Here is a 20,307-nt window from a genome sequence, read left to right as displayed (position 1 = left end):
TCAATGGTGCAACCTCATCTTGAGTTTTGTGTGTAATTCTGGTCACCACATCTCAAAAAAGATATAGTAGAATTAGAGAAGGTATAGAGAAGGGCAATGGAAATTATCAAAGGGCTGGAATAATTCCTTTATGAGGAAATGCTAAAGAATTTAAGACTCTTCGGCTTGAAGAAGAGATGACTGAGGGGGAGATATGTTAGAGGTTTATAAAATAATGAGTGGAATGGACTGAATAAACTTTAATTGGCTTTTTACTCTTTCAGAAAGTTTAAAGACTAAGGGATACACAATGAGGTTACTAGGTCTTACATTTAAAACTAAGAGAAAATATTTTTTTACGCAATGCATAATTAAGCTCTGGAATTTGTTGTCTGAGGATGTGATGAAAGCTATTAGTGTGGCTGCATTTAAAAATGGTTTTAAAAAGTTACTGGCGGAAAAGTCCATTAACCATTATTAAGGTAGAATTGCAAAAAGCCACTGCTTGTTCATGGAATAAGCCACATGGAATCTGTCTACCCTTTTTGATCCTGCCAAGTACTTGTGTCCTGGATTGGCCAGTGTTGGAAACAGGATACTGGGCTTAATTGCCTTTTGCTTTGACCCTACTGGCAATCCTTATGTTCTTACATTTTAATGAGATATAGGGCTAAACTTAAGCCAGATAATTGACCAAAAGTTTCAAAAATCAGCATTTAACCAGATAAATCACAAATTATACTGTTAAATGCCACTAAATATGGATCACACTGATGCTAACCTTCCTAACCCTTGAACATTCTTTCCGTTTTCCAGTCCTCTGTCATTTTTTCTCGTCTTCTGGCATGCTTATTTATTTATTTATTTATTTTAATGATTTTATATACCGACATCCGTTTGCACATCGCATCGGTTTACAAATAACTTATAATCAACGTATAAAATAGGCATAGCCTTTACAATGAACAGAAGGAACAGTCAACAAGAATATATCAATAAACCAAATACTTTAACAGGTAACTTCAATTATGGGTAGTTTACATTAGGAGATGGGGATAAAATTACTAAAGGACGGCTATGTACAGAGTTCAAAAAGTAAGTTCGTTACAATTACTGATTCTGAAATTGAGAATGAAATTAGGGAAGAAAAGGAGGTCAGACAATTGTGAGGAGGTATTTTTAACAGTAAGTAACAGAAGGGGAGGATTTAGCATGAGAGGATAGCGATGGGTAGGCTTGTAGGAAGAGCCAGGTTTTGAGTTTTTTCTTGAATTTGGGTGTGGAGGTTTCCGTGCATAGGTTTGGGGGCAAGGAATTCCAGAGGGTGGGGCCGGCAAATGAAAGGGCTCTGTTTGTGGTAGTGATAAGTCTTATAGATTTTATAGAGGGGGTACAGAGGGTTCCATGGAGAGCAGTGCGAGTAGGTCTTGTGGAGGTGCGAGGAAGGAAGGGGGGGTTGCCAGGGGATGTGGTTAGTGAAGTTAGTGTAGCTGGGTTTAAAAAAGGATTGGATAAGTTGACTTAGAAAATAGCCACTGCTATTACTAGCAACCTTAACATGGGATAGACTTAGTTTTTGGGTACTTGCCAGGTTCTTATAGCCTGGATTGGCCACTGTTGGAGACAGGATTCTGGGCTTGATGGACCCTTGGTCTGACCCAGTTTGGCAATTTCTCATGTTTTTATACGCGCACCCTTACATGGCCGATTTAAAATTTAAGCATATGTGGCATGCACATGCTCGCTTTAAATTTACCATTCCTGCACACAGAAAAACATGGTTTATGTGCACGTCATGCTTTCTGTACATAGAAAGCAAATTTACTTACCTTAAAAGTTGTTATCCTTTGATAGTAGGATGTATTATCCATGACATGTACAGTGGCACTGGACAGACCTCCATCTCTTAGCAAGTAGAGCTTTTGCTCTACTGAGAATGCAGGGGAATTTCCACATGGGCCTTGCCTCATGAGCCCCCTCCCCCCAGGTGATTTAGAGCCAATTGTAGTTATCCTGATGCTTATGGAGAACACCATTTATTTACTTATTCACAATTCTAACAGTCATTATTCACCTTTATATAACCGTCTACTGCAGACCATATTCGCTACTAAAATTCTTTGTAAAAAAGGTTAAATCTGTTAAATGCTATTGTTACATTCTATGTTACTTGTAATAATGTTCAATGGTTTATTGTTATTGTTCCATGTTCTATGTAAAAAAAACCCAGGTCTAACTTCCCAGACCAGGGCAACCTCTTTCGTTACTTGTAAACCGGACTGATTTGTATTGCATACAGGAATTCCGGTATATAAAAATTTAAAATAAAATAAATAAATAAGTACATTTGTTTTCTCTGGTTAATAAGCAGGGCTGAATTAGCCATGATATATGGGGAACCTGAACCTGAGGTTCACAGTGAAGCATTTACTGAATAAGCAACCTGGACCCTACCATTGAGAGTAGACTACTGAGTGAACAGGCTATGCAAAACTGCTTGTCCAAATTACTGTCACTCATTAAGAGATTGTCCAGACATAATGGAACTCATATGTATGTACTGATGAGCCACTGATGTAGTCATGTTTTCTAATTTGATGAGTCTTGATTATGTCTGTAACCTGTAGGCCTGCTAGCATATAGCAGTACATAATGCAGTCTGATAACCAGTTGGACATTGTATTTTTGGCAACTGCTGTGTTCCGATTGTTAGGATCATAAGATACAATTGTGAAGCTGAGTCCTAATTTTGTAGTAAGCCAAGGTTCTTTCACAGAACTTAGCCAACATGATGTCTTGATTAATGTGGAACTCTGAAATCACTTTTGGCAGAAACTTTGGGTTTGTGCGGAGCACCACCCTTTTATGGAAGAATTGCATATAAGGTGAATAATGAACTAAAGCCTGAAGCTTAGATAAAGGAATATAAACTTGCCATACTGGTCAGACCATCAAGCCCAGTATCCTGTTTCCAACAGTGGCCATCCAGGTCACAAATACCTGGCAGGATCCCAAAAGGTCCCATGGATAAGCAGTGGATTTCCCCAGTCCACCTTAATAATGGTTTATAAACTTTTATTCAAATAACTTTTCAAAACATTTTTTAAACCCAGCTACATTATCAGCTTATACCATATCTTCTGGCAATGAATTCCAGAGTTTAATTATATGTTGGGGAAAAAAAAGTCTCATATTTCTCTTAAATATAACACCTAGTAATTTCTATCCTCTATTCTTTCTATCTATTGAAAAAGTAAACACAACCTATTCATGCCTACCCATTCAACTCCATTCATTATTTTATAGATTTCTATCATATCTCCCCTCAGCTGACTCTTCTCTAAACTGAAGAGTCCTAACCACTTTAGCCTTTCCTCATAGGGGAATCCTTCCATCTCCTTTATCATTTTGGTTTCCCTTCTCTGTACCTTTTCTAATTCTGCTATATCTTTTTTGATATGAGGTGACCAGAACTGCAACAATACTCAAGGTTCAGTCAAACCATGAATGGTTATAGAAGATCTTGGCACATTGGAAGGGTGGAGATATAATTAAAAAACTTGTTCAATCAGAACATAGATGGATATTGTTATCGGCAAAGAATCTATATTAGGAGCCCTTGAAGCAGTTTACCACAAAACATGATGTTTATTTATTTATTTATTTATTTATTTATTTATTTATTTAGAAGCTTTTATATACCGATGAATGTTGGGAACATCTCATCGGTTCATAATAAACGAAATGCAGCTAAAAGCTTTACAGTGAAACAATGAACAATGCGCATAAAATTGATCAACAGTGAACAAGGAAACATAACATACAAAAGATAAACTAACTAGAGCAAAGAGAAAACTGCACAATTCACAACACATGTGGCATAAAATATAACTAATTACAAGTGGAATGATGTGATGTTATTTTGGGCACCTTCATGATGGACTGTTTAAAGGAAGTATACTTTTGGGTTCCTTTGCATTGGAATTTTGAATTATGTTTTTAAGTATGTGTGATAAGTATTTCCAAAAAATTATCAAAAAAAATCTTTTTCATATGGACACCGACCATTTAGGACCGATGATTATAAATGACCCGAGCAGGTATAAGCACTGATAAAGGTGAACCGGTAGATGTAGTATACTTGGATACTATGATAAGGGGAATGGAACAACTCCCCTATGAGGAAAGACTAAAGAGGTTAGGACTTTTCAGCTTGGAGAAGAGACGACTGAGGTGGGATATGATAGAGGTGTTTAAAATCATGAGAGGTCTAGAATGGGTTAATGTGAATTGGTTATTTACTCTTTCGGATAGTAGAAAGACTAGGGGACACTCCATGAAGTTAGCATGGGGCACATTTAAAACTAATCGGAGAAAGTTCTTTTTTACTCAACGCACAATTAAACTCTGGAATTTGTTGCCAGAGGATGTGGTTAGTGCAGTTAGTATAGCTGTGTTTAAAAAAGGATTGGATACGTTCTTGGAGGAGAAGTCCATTACCTGCTATTAAGTTCACTTAGAGAATAGCCACTGCCATTAGCAATGGTAACATGGACTAGACTTCTTAGGCCTTATTTTCCTACACTTCTTAGTCCTTATTTTCCATTGTACATATGTATATAATTTCAATCGTTGTTATAATATAATTTAATGCAAACTTTCCCATGTTATCTCCCACCCCCTTTTAATACCTTGTTCGCATGTTTTAATCGTTCAATGTAAAGCGCCATGCCTGGCGCCAGTTTATGTTACAATGTGAACCGATATGATATCCTGGATGAATGTCGGTATATAAAAATTTTAAATAAATAAATAAATAAATAAATAAAATAGACTTAGTTTTTGGGTACTTGCCAGGTTCTTATGGCCTGGATTGGCCACTGTTGGAAACAGGATGCTGGGCTTGATGGACCCTTGGTCTGACCCAGTATGGCATTTTCTTATATTCTTACTACTTGACCCCTGACTGCTCAAGCGGCAATAGCCTTCTTGGCCTGGTGTAATAGAAATTGAAGTCAAAAGGCCCCAGGAAAAAACTCTGCATGCAGTTTTGTTTTTTTTTAATTCTTGGAGCTTGTGGGTTTTACTTGTGCTTCCAGCTTAAATTGTTTAATCTCTTCCATAAACTTATTCATTTGTTCTTGTAACTCCTTAACTGACTGTTGATATTTTTCTTCTGGCTCTTCCTGATGGATTTCTTCTAATGTCTTTTCAATCTCCTCTTTGATCTGAACTGCTGTTGTTTGAGCTTTTTCTATAATAAGGATCATCAGTTCCAGTGAGCATTTATTGAGGATCTTATTCCAATTTTGTAAAAACTCTGGATCTTCCCAGTACAATCTTGGTTCTTTCTATATTCTCAATCCTCGTGGGATTCTTTGTATCACCGGCCGGAGTCGGCATACCCCTCATTTGAATTAGTAGACCGGTGCAGCAATAAAACATCAGTAGTCGCGGGAACAGTAGAGCCTACAACATCATTGTCTGTACACAAGACAATTTCAAGTTAAAAATAGTGAACATAGCAAAATGCCTTAGGGCTAGATACAGTAATCAACACGAGATAAAGGGCTGATTAGATTCGATAACACACCTCATCGGAACCAGTAGACTGGAGCGGCGATAAAACACAGAAGTCGCCAGTACAGCAGAGCCCATAATATCTCTGTTTAAATAAATGATCATCTCAAGCTTAGAATAGTCAGTTGACAGAAAATTGCCTCGTGGCCAGATATAGTAACTAACACGAGTTGTGGGGCTGATTTGATCCGAAAACAAGTAGGATAATAAAGCAATCAATAAATGAAAAAGCACAGACGGTATGGAGAATAATAAAAAAGAAAAGAAGAAAAAGAAAACCCCACTTGATGGATCTACAGTAAGCCAGTATAATCGGATGACAGGACAGCAGCGGACGAGGTGGATTTTTTAACACCATCAGGTCCACTACACATTGAACAGCTACCGATGCAGTCCGGCACAATCAGGTGATATAACAGCAGCGGACGTGAGAGTTGTTAGACCATCATTAGGTCCGCTGGACACTAAGCAGGAGCAGTCAGAGGGGAGATAAGGTCCCTATCAGGTCCGATAATGAAATTAGCAAAAATAATTGGTGTTCACGGTAGAAATCGAATTAAAAGGATAAACTTGACATTATTGGGCTATGAATAGAAGTTATGGTAATAGGGACACAGCAACAGTAGATAGCTTGGGGAAAGTAGAGGAAACAGTACATCATTAATACTAATTGGATGCACTGGAGACAGCCTCAGTCTGAGAGGGACAAGCAGTGGCTTGCCTGTGGTTGTTGCAGTCGGGTGCTGCAGGCAGGATAGTGGACCCTTGGGCCGGCCCACCTAGGATGACAGGGTAGGTCGGGAGGCGGAGCCACAGGCTAGCGATGTTCAGCCGGGAACCAGGGGCACCCCAGGAGGAGCCCGTAGGGCCCTGGAACCTGAAACTTGGGAGTTAGGCAAGTACAGAGTCTGTAGCAAGCAGGAACTGGAGCAAGCAGTAGCCTGGAGCGGAGTCAGTAGCGAAAGGAAGTCCGAGGATACTTGGTAAGTGAGGAACCGGCTGTACAGGCCCGGGGGCCAGCTGATGACAGGCAGCGGGCGGCGCAGAGACTGTAGCGTACCGGTGTTGGGGCAAGCTGAAGCAGGTCTGAAGCGGGCTGGAACTGGAGCAAGTAGTAGAGAAGTAGGCTTTAGACCGGAACGGAATCTGTAGCTGGCAAAGGACTGAAGCAGGCTGTAGACTGGAATGGAGTCTGTAGCTGGCTGTGAACCGGAGCAGGCTGTAGACTGGAATGGAGTCTGTAGCTGGCTGTGAACCGGAGCGGGCTGTAGACTGGAATGGAGTCTGTAGCTGGCTGTGAGCTGAAGCAGGCTGTAGACTGGAATGGAGCCTGTAGCTGGCTGTAAACCGGAACAGACTGTAGACTGGAATGGAGTCTGTAGCTGGCTGTGAACCGGAGCGGGCTGTAGCGGAATCAGGAACGGACCAAGGTCGGAGGCAGGCGGCAGGCAGAAGCGAAGTCAGGAACTGTCCAAGGTCAGAGGCAGGCAGAAGCGAAGTCAAAGGCAATCCAAAGGTCAGTCAGGAACGAGGAATAGACGAAGCGCAACTCAGAACTACAAGGCAGTAGTGAACCTCGTTGCAAGGCACTGAGAGGACGTCCGGACGCCGGTTAAGAAGGCCTTGAGACATGATGTCATCAGTGTAGGCGGGGCCCGACTTCCGGGTACTGGACGCTCAAAGAGAGCGTCCCTGCGCACACGCGAGGCACGGAGGAAAGAGAACAGCCATGGTGGTCGCCGCGTGGAGCGGCCAGCTCCGCCGGGGCCCCGATCACGCGGGACGCGGTGTTTCCAGCTGCGAAGGTAGGTCCGGCGGAGATCGCAACAGTGGTAGGTATAAAAACAGGCAGAGTAGAGAAAGACGCTGGAATGAGAAGCTGACGGCGTCTCTCACTTTAAGAAAATTGAATAATCAAAAACAGTAAGTATTGAAAGCCTGAAAGGTGGTAAAACTTGAGTTTTAAAAGTTTATAAGTGGGTTACATAGTATTACATTGATTTTATCTATTTAAGAAACGTCTAAAAACTGTGAACCCAGCACAGACGCAGCAGAATTTTCTCCCGCCAATGTTGGGCAGGCGGATCCGAACCCGTGAGAAGAAGTAAGGGCGGCAGCCTAAATAAATACATTATAAAAGAAAAAACATAATCGGGTCGGACAAGCAGCCAGGGAGAAGTGAAAAAAGAAAAAAGTAATTTAAAAAAATGAACATAAGGAATGAATAATAAAGAGTAAAATACAGGGCTATAAACAGGGACAATTACAAAGTGGTTGTCCTTTAGCATAGCCACTGTGCAAAACCACCGAACAAGGGTCCCTTGTACAGTGGATGTTGGAGGATATTTTATACAGGGAAGGAGGTTAGTTGGTGAATAGCCAATGGTAAACTCGGAAGCTGTCTATAACATCGGCAGCCCAGAGAGACCCCCATTGAGAGGGAAAGGAGAGAGAACGCTTACCCTGTCTCTTGCCAGCAGCTGTTTTGAGTCCGGGGGTGAGTTTTGTGAAGCCTGCCCCGACGGTAAACTCAGGCAGCTGAGCACCGTGTCATCGAGGGGCGGACCTGGAGGCGGGACCCGGAAGCTGCCTATAACATCGGGCAGCTGGGCTTCGCTGGGATTCGTCTGAACTTTCTGGTTTCTTCTAAAATTGAAAGCTTATATTTCTTGAGGTAATTTTTTCAAAATAATATTGTTTTCTCTCCTAAGGTCAACATTTACATGGTGGCTAAGAAGGCTGCATAGACAGAGTCAGAGAGGCTTTTCACTTGGTTTAGGTGTTGTATTTGAATATAATTAATTATGCCAAACATAAAGGGAAAGTGAGGGTTTTTCCCTCCCTCCCATTACCTTCACCTATTCAACAGGAGATTAGTCATTTTATGATTTCTCCTGCATTAAGAAATAAAGAAACCAAGGATACTGATGTGCCAAGCTGTCAGGGAGAACAGCTTGGCCTGGCAGAGGAGGCTTCTTTAAGTCCTAACATCAGACCAGCACCAGCGCAGAGAGCCAGTGAGGAGAATCAAGGTGGTGATTCCTTGGAGAACATCAATACCGACCCCGAAGCGGGAACTTTTCAAACCCACGATAAAAGGACTGGAAGAGGAAGGAGCTACCTTTATCACTGGTTTGACTCCGGAAAGGAAAGTAGGAGGATTTTATATACCGATAGCCAGTCTTTAATTCCCCTTAGTGGGGAGGAGGGCCATCCAACCAGTGTTACAACTTTGGGATCTCTCACCTGTCCTGTTGTGGTAACTTTAGACATTTTGTGGGAATTGATGGCCGGTATGTTGACAAATATTAGGGCTTGGAAGGGAAAGTGGATGCGCTAAGTGCTGGGAGTCAACGTGATTTTCTTTATACACAAAAACAAATGAAAGATTCTGTGGATAGAATTAAAAATCTGGAAGAACGAGAGAAAAAAGTGCAAGAATGGAATGCTGCAGTGGTAAAGGATAGAGAGATATTAACCGGGAGAATAGAGTCTCTCGAAAACAACGCTAAGCGTCTTAATTTAAGATTTCTTAACTTCCCCAGAATAACTGGGGAAGTACCGCTGATTACTATTAAAAAGTTTCTTATAGAAAAGCTTGGATTTGTTTTGGAAGACTCTCTTGTTGTGAATAATTGTTATTTCCTACCCAAACTCAGGAATATAAATAACAGATCTGAAATGTTGTTTCAGGGAGATCTTAAAAATTTCTTAGAAGATTCCATGGCACAAATCATTGAATGGGGGAATCTATTGGTTACTTTTTCCTCTATTAATGATATTAATCAAATAATGAAAAGGTACTTCAATAGATACCCCAGTATATTATCTGGAAAAAGCTATTAAAATATTTCCAGATTTAGCAGTATCCACTAGGGATGTGAATCGTTTTTCTGACGATTGAAAATATCGTACAATATTTTCAAACTCATCAGAAATCAGGGGCTTGCCGAAACCGATAGGACAACCCCACAAAATTGTTCGTGGGGTTCTCTTATCGTTTTGGGGGAGGTGGGAAAAATGGCACACAAAAACAACTCCTAAACCCACCCCAACCCTTTAAAACACATTCTTTAGCTTCCCCCACACTCCCGACCCCCCCCCCCCCAAACTTTTTAAAAGTACCTGGTGGAACAGTGGGGGTCCCGGGAGCGAACTCCTACTCTCGGGCCGTCGGCTGCCACTAATCAAAATAGCGCCAATGGCCCTTTCCCTTACAATGTGACAGGGTATCCGTGCCATTGGCTGGCCCCTCTCGCATGGTAGGAGTAATGGACGGAGAGAGAGAGAGAGAGAGACTAGCCATAGTGTCCTTTCCCTAGATAGGACACATCAAGCTAGGTGGAGAGAACATTGCCCAAATCTCATCTTGGAGTGAGTTTCCTCTCCAAAGGTCATCAAATCTTCACAAGAGAGCACTGTTCTGTTCGTACATCTCACATTGAATGTCAAAGTGGCCCTTAACCCCCTACACTAATACCTAAACCTCACCTCGAGTTACTAGGTGGGCCTATCATAGGGATACAAATACCTATCTAGGGAGAGGACACTATGGCTAGGTGCTTGCTCTCTCTCTCTCTCCTCAAACAGGCCTTTCTGGAGACAATGCATTAAACCTTACCACCCGGTAACACAAGCTATCACTTGAGTCTGTGCAATAGCAATTTGCAGACTGGCGAACCCAGCCCACCCCTAACTCCTCCTCTTTTTGAAATTTGCATCACACCATACAATATGGTGCTATCGCATGCGATAAAGACATTTTCACATGCGGTATGGGCCTATCGCATGCGTTAATGGGGCTTTTCGCATGCGATAAGCCCTTAACACATGCAAAAACACCTTAGCGCATTTTGATAAATGACCCCCAAGTTTGTACCTGAGGCAATGGAGGGTAAAGTGACTTGCCCAAGGTCACAAGGAGCAACAGTGGGTTTCAAACGCTGGTCTTCTGATTCGTAGCCCACTGCTTTAACCACCAGGCTACTCCTCCACTCATTGTAATTGAGAAAGGTAAGCTGCACTTCCACAGAGATGGCACACCAGACTCTGTAATCTCAGATAATGGACCACATTACATTACAAAAGATATTTATTAACAAGCATTAAAAATGATATGCTAACATAGGTTACTTGCTGGTTTTAACTCCAGATGTACGTCAAGCTTTAGTACCTGATATAGTAAACTAATGTCAAGCAACAAGCAGCAGTATCCATGGCCATGTGAAAGACAGTGCGGCCATGGTACTGCAGACTGCACAGACCCCATGAATTTTCCCAAAGTGTGCAGAAACCTCTCCCCTCATGTTTGAATAGGACTGGGAATGTGAATAGGTGGGGAGGGGAATGCATCATACCCATTTCCCTTTTCTACTGACAGTGTAAAAGGAAAACCCCATTTGAGTTAGAGTTAGGAATCAGTATAGGCTGGAGGTGCCTGTGTAGCTTCTCCCCTTTCAGCGTGGCTTTTCCAGGCAGGCCCTAGGCTCCCTCTAGTGGAAAAAAGCTGCCATCCTGAATAAACTGAAAGCAGTAACACAGCAATATAAACATTCAGGTCAATCACTCAAAAGTTAGATTTTATTGAGTATGCATAGATTTTTTTTTACACTCACCCATATGTGTAATCACTGAAATAATCAATCCTTGCATATTTTAAAACTGGATGCACATGAGTGATGTGCGCCAGTGATGCATTGTGAAGCTTGCGAAGCCCGATGGATACGAAACGGATTCTTAAAAATAAAAATAACCTTTAAAAAAAAAATCCTTTAAAAAAGCATTTGCCCCTAGATTCATTACTCTGATATGTTTATAGCAGATTGTTGAGGCGTGAAAATAATGGGGTAGATTTTATAAATTTACGAGCGCGCGTACTTTTATTCGCGCACCAGGCACGAACAAAAGTACGCTGGATTTTATAAGTTACGCGTGTAGCCGCGCGTAATCTTATAAAATCCGGGGTCGGCGCACGCAAGGGGGTGCACATTTGTGCAACTTGCACGTGCCGAGCCCTGCGCGCGCTGCCCGTTCCCTCCGAGGCCGCTCCGATTTCAGAGCGGCCTCGGAAGGAACTTTCTTTCTACTCCCCCACACCTTCCCTTCCCTTCCCTTCCCTAACCCACCCCCCTGGCCCTATCTAGACCCCCCCTACCTTTATCAGAAAAGTCACTAATGCCTCTGGGCAGTAGTAACTTACGCTGTGTCGGGGCACTTGGCCATGCCCCCGGAACGCCCACACACCCCCGGACACCCCCCCGATCCCTAACCACACCCCCTGGCCACGCCCCCGACTGCCCCTTTTTGCAAGCCCCGGGACTTACGCACATCCCGGGGCTTGCGCACACCACCGAGCCTATGCAAAATAGGCTCGGCGCGCGCAGGGGGCGTTGGGGTAGGTTTTCTGGGGGTACGCGCATATCTTACGCGCGTACCCCTTTGAAAATCTACCCCACCATGTGTGTGTGTGTGTTGGGGGGGGGGTGATAGTGGGCAGCTGGCTGCATGGCGGCGATGCAGTTTCACCCGCCATAGTATGGCTGCGCTGCCCACTATCAGTCCCATAACGTCACAAGAAAAGTTGGTTATTTCCCATGACGATGACGATGTAAAAACATTATCGCGCACAGCGCTGCCATGAGAGAATTCTGTCCAAATCCCGCCCACCTCCCCTTCCCATAATTAGAATAATAGTGCTGTGATGCGGCCAGTATCGCCATACTGCATGCAATACCAGCAAATCGCAAAATAAAGAATGACCCTGTATCTAGTTTGGTAATTTTATGACAGCAAATTTTGGCAGTTTTTCTATAAATTTTGGATTATAAAAAGAATGTATATATATATATTTTTGAAGTTGCTTTCAGCCATCTTTTCATTTTTGAAACAGCAACTAGTAGAATTGGATGGTAGTGATATGTCAGGCTGTTGAAGAGTGTTTAGTAGAGACATAAAAGTGAACATAAGAACATGCCATCGTGGGTCAGAACAAGGGTCCATCAAGCCCAGCATCCTGTTTCCAACAGTGGCTAATCCAGCCCATAAGAACCTGGCAAGTACCCAAAAACTAAGTCTATCCCATGCTACTGATGTCAGTAATAGCAGTGGCTATAAGTCAGCTTAATTATTTATTTATTTATTTAAATGATTTTATATACCGATAGCCGTTTGCACATCGTATAGGTTTCCAGAAAACTAAAACTTTTTGACAGTGTCATTAAACAGAACTTTTGGCACTGCCATTACATAGAACAGTAAACTTTACATACAATAGAAAAACATCAGCAAACAGAAACTGGGTAACTATTTACAAGGAACGAAGGTTCCTTAAATTGGGAGCAGATGAAGGAGAAGTTAACAAACGTACATTGTGATGGTAATACATGTAAGGCACTGTAAATATATAAGGAAATCAAAGGGGAGAAGGGAGATGAGAGAAGAGTCAGCAGAGGCACATTGTAAATGGTGATACCAGGAATGCATTATACACCACTTGGGGGGACATCAGGAGGATGGTTGTTGAGGGAGGGGTAGGCCTGTAAGAAGAGCCAGGTTTTTAGCTTTTTTTTGAATTTGGGAGTAGATGTTTCAGTGCGCAAGTCTGGGGGCATAGAGTTCCACAGGGTGGGGCCGGCCAGGGAAAAGGCTCTGTTCATTGTGGAAATAAGTTTAGTGGATTTGATAGAGGGGGTACGGAGTGTCCCTTCGAGGGCAGTACGGGTGGGTCTAGTGGATGTACGGGAAAGCAGCGGGGGGTTGATCCAGTCAGTGTTTTCGTTAGTGATGCTTTTATGAATGAGGGAGAGAACTTTGAACAGGATACGAGACTGTATTGGTAACCAGTGGAGTTCGATGAGGGTAGGCGTGATGTGGTCACGTTTCCTAGAGTTAGTGAGGATACGAGCTGCAAGGTTCTGTAGGAGTTGCAAAGGCTTAGTATGTGTAGCAGGGAGACCAAGGAGGAGTGCATTACAGTAGTCTATTTTGGAAAAGATAATAGACTGTAGTACTGTACGAAAGTCAGTGAGGAATAGGAGGGGCCGGAGTTTTCTGATGGTTTGTAGTTTGAAGTAGCAGTCAGAAAGGATAGATTTAATGAAGGGTTTGAGAGAGAGCTGGTTGTCAATGAGGACGCCAAGGCTGCGGGTGTGGGAGGGGAAGAGCGTGGACGAGTATGCAATGGGAATGGAGGGAGAGGAAAGTTTGTTAGAGATAATGAGGAGTTCAGTTTTTTGTGGGTTTATGGCAAGGTGCATGTCAGTGAGAAGTTGGTTGATAACCGTCAGGCAGGATTCCCACTTTTGTAGAGCAGTTTGGAGGGAGTCAGTGAAGGGGAAAAGGATTTGGACATCATCTGCGTATATAAAGTGTTTGATGCCAAGATTAGTAAGGAGGGTGGTAAGAGGGAGCATATAAATGTTAAAAAGAGTAGAGGAGAGAGAGGAACCCTGGGGGACGCCTTGGTCAAGGCTAACTGGGTCAGATTCATTGTTGCCAGTGGATACTGTATAGTGGCGATCTTGTAGGTATGATTTAATCCAAGAGAGGGCAGTGCCGGAGATTCCTATTTTACTGAGAATGTTGATTAATATGATGTGGTTAACAGTATCAAAGGCTGCAGATATGTCTAACATAGCAAGGAGAAATGAGTTCCCAGTGTCAAATCCTTTAATAATGGTATCTGTCAGAGATAGCAGCAGTTTTTCAGTGCTCAGGTTTTTCCGGAAGCCATATTGTGTGGGAGGGAGGATGTTGTGTTGTTCTAGGTGGTCAGATAGGCGAGAGTTGACTAATTTTTCCAAGATTTTGGATAGGAAAGGGAGATTAGAGATAGGTCTGAAGTTAGCTAGAGTAGAAGGGTCAAGGCTGGGTTTCTTCAGGATTGGTTTCACCACTGCCTGTTTCAGGAGTGTAGGGACTGTACCTTGTTCCAGGGAACAGTTGCAGATGGATGAGAGAGGTTTGGCAATAGCTTTGGGAATAGAAAGGAGGAGTTTAGTAGGAATGGTTTCAGAGGGGTGAGAGGAGGGTTTCATTTTTTTTAAGATGTTTTCGATTTCAAGGGAAGAGGATAAGTCGAAGGATGAGAGGGTGGTGGTAAGATTGAAAGAAGGTAGTTTCACTATGTTTGGGTTGGCCGCAAAGCGTGCAGTGAGAGAGGACACTTTGGTTTGGAAGAAGTGAGCAAGGTCATTGCAATGTTTTTTTGTGGTGGGAGTAAGCGGTTGAGTGGGGTTGGAGCTGCTCAGGTTAGAGATCACGGTGAAGAGTGCTTTGGGATTGTATTGGAACCTGTGAATCTTTTTGGCATAGTATTCACGTTTAGTTGAGAGTGTAGTATTCCTGTATTGGTGCATGAGTTGGTAATAGGCGGTTTTGGATGCTGCAGAGGGGTGTTTGCGCCATTGCCTTTCTAAGGTTCTGAGACGGGTTTTGAGGTTCTTGAGCTCTGCAGAATACCATGGTTTCCTGTTTGGATGAGCAGGTTTAATGGTTTTTGTAGTAATAGGGCAGAGCTTGTTAGCTATGTTGAGGGTGATATCATGCCAAGAGGTGAAGGCATTGTCGGCTGAGGAGATGTCAAGTTGGTTGGATACATCCGAGCAGGCCATAGTGAGGGTGTTGGGGGAGCAGGATTTATGTTATTTGAAGGATTGCGCTTGGGTGGGGGCAGGGGGGGCGGACTGTTGAAAAGCCAGGGTGGTTTGAATAATTGAGTGGTCGGACCATGGGATGGGGGTGCAGAGAGGGAAGTTGATGACAGTGAGGGGGTTGTTGATGAAGATGAGGTCAAGGGTGTGGCCGGCCTTATGAGTTGGGGAGTGCATGAGTTGTTTGAAACCCATAGCTTCAAGGGAGGAGAGGAAAGCATCACAGGCAGGAGAAAGAGGAGTAGCATCGACATGAAGATTAAAGTCACCAAGAATTATGGTAGGAAGGTCTGGGGAGAGAGAGTCTGCAAAGAATTCGATGAGAGGGGAGGAGTCATTTTCTAGCAGTCCTGGAGGGGTGTATATGAGACAGATTTGGAGGACACTGGATTTGAAAAATCCAATTTCATATTGTTTGGGGAGGTTGCAAATTATGGGGGAGAGTTTATATTCTTTCTTTACAGCGAGGAGTAGACCCCCACCTCTCTTCTTTTTACGGGGTATAGAGAAGAAGTCGTATGTATTGGTAGGGAGTTGGTTAATGAGGGGGTGTCATGGGGCTTAAACCATGTTTCTGTTATGGCGCAGATTCCAGGGTTGTGATCAATTAGGAGGTCGTGGAGTAAATGTGTTTTCTTCTGGAGGGATTGGGCGTTGAGGAAGAGTATAGATATCAAGGAGAGGCCAAGGAGTTGAGTAAGGGGGGAAATCGAGATGGGTATGAGTCTCCTTTGAATAGGTATCGGAGGGAAGGGTTTGAAGGGGGAGATGTTTGAGGAGTATTTCTGTTGGTATGGAGAGGGACAGCAGTATGTGTAGGGAGGCATTTTTTTTTTTTTTGTTAGGTTTGTTTTACTATTATTGGGGGAGGAAAGGGCAGTGAGGGAGAGGTTGGAGATTGAACGGTGTTAATTGTATGGAGGCGTTTGTAGGGGGAAGAGGGTGGAAGACATCACAAGGTGAACATAGTTATACGATGGTAAACCACTTTGGCAAATAGTTAGGGCGCTTAGAAGGTGCGCACGAAGGGGCGAACAAAGGGGCAGGCCCCTTTGTCGCTCTCCTTCGTGCGCGTGACGCCAGGAGAATAGTTCTGGTTTTCAAGGGCCAGCGATGCGCCGGCGAGTGAGGTCAGAGGAGCGCCGGGTATGAGATTGGCTGGCTGAGCCTCGTTGCCGCAGGTAAGGAGGGCCCGTTGGAGCGGAGGGCCGGTGGGTAGAGCCTCACGATCGGCGGGGAAGCCCGTTGGGGGGAAGGGTGAATTTAAAGGGCCTTACCCCGATGGGCGTTCAGCGCCGATTGCGCAGGCCCGAGCGACCGCTTGCCCCTGAGGTCCATGGAGGAAATTAATAGCAGGTAATGAACTTCTCCTCCAAGAACGTATCCAATCCTTTTTTAAACACAGCTACACTAACTGCACTAACCACATCCCCTGGCAAAAAATTCCAGAGTTTAATTTTGCGTTTATTGAAAAAGAACTTTCTCCAATTTATTTATTTATTTATTTATTTATTTATTTATTTACTTGTGAGTTTTTCTATACCGAGGTTCGGTACAAGCCTTCACTCCGGTTTACATTTGTAACAACTTTTACAGTATAAAGTTAATAGCAGAGATACCAGAATAAAAGTCAAATAGTGTAGGCAAATAAACAGTATAATGTTAATAACATAACAGTCATAATTGTGTAAGCAAGTAAACAGTATACCGTTAATAGCATAGGCACTAAAATAACAGACGTAGCAATGGAAACAGAAGATATTGAGTTGAGGATGAACATCAAAATAACATTAATAATAGTGGGTGTGATATATGTTAGTTTGCATGTAGTACATTGAGATCTTGATATGAACCGAAGTGGCCAGTACATTGAAATTCAAGTCTTAATGTGATAGAAGTGCTTGGTGTTGTGCGTGTGATTGTGTTACTGAGTCTTGTGTGTTTGTGTGGTTTAACCAATGCCTTCTTTGTAGGCTTGTTGAAATAACCATATGTTTAGTGATTTTTTGAATATTTTTGAATTGTTTTGCATCCTTAGTTATTCCGGTAGTGAGTTCCATAGTTGGGGTCCTGCTATTGATAAAGCTCTCTGTCTTGTAGTTGTTAGTTTGGCGGATGAGACAGGGGTTATTGCAAATAGAGTTTTGATTGTGGATGTGGTGTTTCGTAGGAGTTTATGTTGTTGAAGAATGTTCTGTAGTGTGGTGAATTCACTGTTGTGCATTGATTTATGTAGGATTGATAGTGTTTTGTATTCTATCCATTTTTCGATGGGTAGCCAGTGAAGTTCCTTTAGTGTTGGTTGGTGTGATGTGGTCGAAATTTTTTGATCTGTTTAGAATTCGTGCGGTGGCAATTAATTAATTGAAACAATTAGTTTTAAATGTTCTACATGTTAACTGCATGGAGTGCCCCGAGTCCTTCTATTATCTGAGAGGAAATAACTGATTCATTTTGACCCATTCTAGACCTTTCATGATCTTAAAGACCTCTATCATATCTCCCCTCAGCCGTCTCTTCTCCAAGCTGAACAGTCCTAACCTCTTTAGTCTTTCCTCATAGGGGAGCTGTTCCATCCCCTTTATCATTTTGGTCACAGTTCTCTGTACCTTCTCCATCACAACTATATCGTTTTTTGAGATGCGGCAAGCAGAATTGTACATAGTGCGGTCTCACTATGGAGTGATACAGAGGCATTATGGCATTTTCCGTTTTATTCACCATTCTCTTTCTAATAATTCTCAACATTCTGTTTGCTTTTTTGACTGCCACAGCACACTGAACCAGTGATTTCAATGTATTATCCACAATGACGCCTAGATCTCTTTCCTGGGTGGTAGCTCCTAATATGGAAACTAACATTGTATAACTATAGCATGGGTTATTTTTCCCTATACACACCACCTTGAACTTATCCACATTAAATTTCATCTGCCATATGGATGCCCAATTTTCCAGTCTCACAAGGTCTTCCTGCAATTTATCACAATCTGCTTGTGATTTAACTACTCTGAACAATTTTGTATCATCTGCAAATTTGATTACCTCATTCGTATACCTTTCCAGATCATTTATAAATATATTGAAAAGCACGGGTCCCAGTACAGATCCCTGAGGCATTCCACAGCCCACTCCCCTCCACTGAGAAAATTGTCCATTTAATCCTACTCTAGGGGTGTGCATTCGTTTGCAACATATTGGCAATCCAAAACGTATATGACATAATTGTTGTATTCGTGGGGGTCATGATTGTGAATCCCCACGAATACAACGTATCACTAACAAATAAACCCCCACCCTCCTGGACCCCCCAAGACTTGCCAATCTTGACCGGCGCCATCTTGTGCAATTCTTGTGCTCCTGACCTCCCCAAGACTTGCCAAAAGTCCCTGGTGGTCCAGCGAGGGTCCTGGAGTGATCTCCTGCACTCGGGCCATCGGCTGCCGATATTCAAAATGGCGCGATAGCCTTTGCTCTTACTATGTCACAGGGGCTACCGGTGCCATTGGTCGGCTCCTGTCACATGGTAGGAGCACAAGATAGTGCCAGCCGTCCATTGCTCCTACCATGTGACAGGAGCCGACCAATGGCACAGGTAGCCCCTGTGACATAGTAAGGGCAAAGGCTATCGGCACCATTTTGAATACCGGCAGCCAACAGCCCGAGTGGAGGAGATCGCTCCAGGACCCCCACTGGACCACCATTGACTTTTGGCAAGTCTTGGGGGGTCAGGAGGGTGGGGGTTTGTAGTTAATTAAATTTAGAGGGGCAGATTTTAAAAGCCCCTCGCGCATAAATCCAGCTGGATTTACGCGCGCAGGGGACTTGCATGCTGGTGCGCCTATGTTGCATAGGCCACCGGCACACACAAAGCCCTGGGACGAGCGTAAGTCCCTGGGTTTTGCTTGGGGTTGTGTCAGGGGTGGCAAGGCATTCGGGAGCATTTCAGGGGGCGAGGCCAAGGCCTCCGAAGCATCCCCCAGCCGGAGAATGGCACGCTGGCAGCCCACCGGCACGCGCAAGTTACGCAAGTTTCGCAAGTTTCGCAAGTTTCTGAGCAAATGTAGGGGGGGGGGGGATTTAGTTAGGACTGGTGGGTGGGTTAGGTAGGGGAAGGGAGGGGAAGGTGATGGGGCTGTAAAAAAAGTTCCCTCCGAGGTCTCTCTGATTTCGAAGCATCCTCGTAGGGAACGAAGGCAGGCTGCTCGGCTCATCGCGCGCAGGTTTCACAATTGTGCACCCCTCTGCATGCGCCGACCCTGGATTTTATAACATGCGCGCAGCTGTGCAGGCATGTTATAAAATCGGGCTTAGATTTGTTCATGCTGGGTTGAGCGAACAAATCTATGCCCGCGCATAATTTTAAAAATCTGCCCCAAAGGGTTGGGATGGGTTTTTTTTTTTTTAAAACAAATACATATGTAACTAATGAATGGATTGGGGTCCCCCAAGAACGGATGCAATGGATCTGGGTCCCGACAATACGAATACCAAATGGGACAAATCCGTCCCTGCTGCACATCCCTACTCTCTGTTTCCTGTCTTTTAACCAGTTTGTAATTCACGAAAGGACATCACCACCTATCCCATAACATTTCACTTTTCCTAGAAGCCTCTCATGAGGAAATTTGTCAAATGCCTTCTGAAAATCCAAATACACTACATCTACTGGTTCACCTTTATCCACATGTTTATTAACTCCTTCAAAAAAGTGAAGCAGATTTGTGAGGCAAGACTTGCCTTGGGTAAAGCCATGCTGACTTTGTTCCATTAAACCATGTCTTTCTATATGTTCTGTGATTTTGATGTTTAGAACACTTTCCACTATTTTTCCTGGCACTGAAGTCAGGCTAGCCGGTCTGTAGTTTCCCTGATCGCCTCTGTAGCCTTTTTAAATGGTTATGTATTCGGATATTAGTACTAAATGTCAAAAAAACTTGATCTTAAAAGTAATTAGAAATTATAGTAAGAATGTACAACAAGAACTTTGCATTGAAGGTGAGGCCCTTAATATAGGGATAATACTGGAATCAAGATAGAATTTGAAGCCACAAATACAGAAGGCTGCTAAAGCTGCATTTTCAAGGTTGCATTTGGC

General features: G+C 43.3%; 2 protein-coding genes across 2 annotated transcripts in view; one reads left to right on the top strand and one right to left on the bottom strand.

Annotated features, from left to right (window-relative positions):
• LMX1A (LIM homeobox transcription factor 1 alpha) overlaps nucleotides 1-8,086 on the bottom strand; it is a 378,306-nt gene extending 370,220 nt beyond the window's left edge. Inside the window, exon 1 of the mRNA XM_029618769.1 lies at nucleotides 8,022-8,086. The gene's annotated coding sequence lies outside the window, so the exon portion shown is untranslated. The remainder of the gene's footprint in view (nucleotides 1-8,021) is intronic.
• A 38-nt stretch (nucleotides 8,087-8,124) lies between these two features.
• LOC115100388 (coagulation factor XIII B chain-like) overlaps nucleotides 8,125-20,307 on the top strand; it is a 108,161-nt gene continuing 95,978 nt past the window's right edge. Inside the window, exon 1 of the mRNA XM_029618830.1 lies at nucleotides 8,125-8,233. The gene's annotated coding sequence lies outside the window, so the exon portion shown is untranslated. The remainder of the gene's footprint in view (nucleotides 8,234-20,307) is intronic.

This window comes from Rhinatrema bivittatum, chromosome 10, assembly GCF_901001135.1.
Source record: "Rhinatrema bivittatum chromosome 10, aRhiBiv1.1, whole genome shotgun sequence".
Lineage (NCBI taxonomy): Eukaryota > Metazoa > Chordata > Amphibia > Gymnophiona > Rhinatrematidae > Rhinatrema > Rhinatrema bivittatum.
This window is presented reverse-complemented; position numbering and strand designations above follow the sequence as displayed.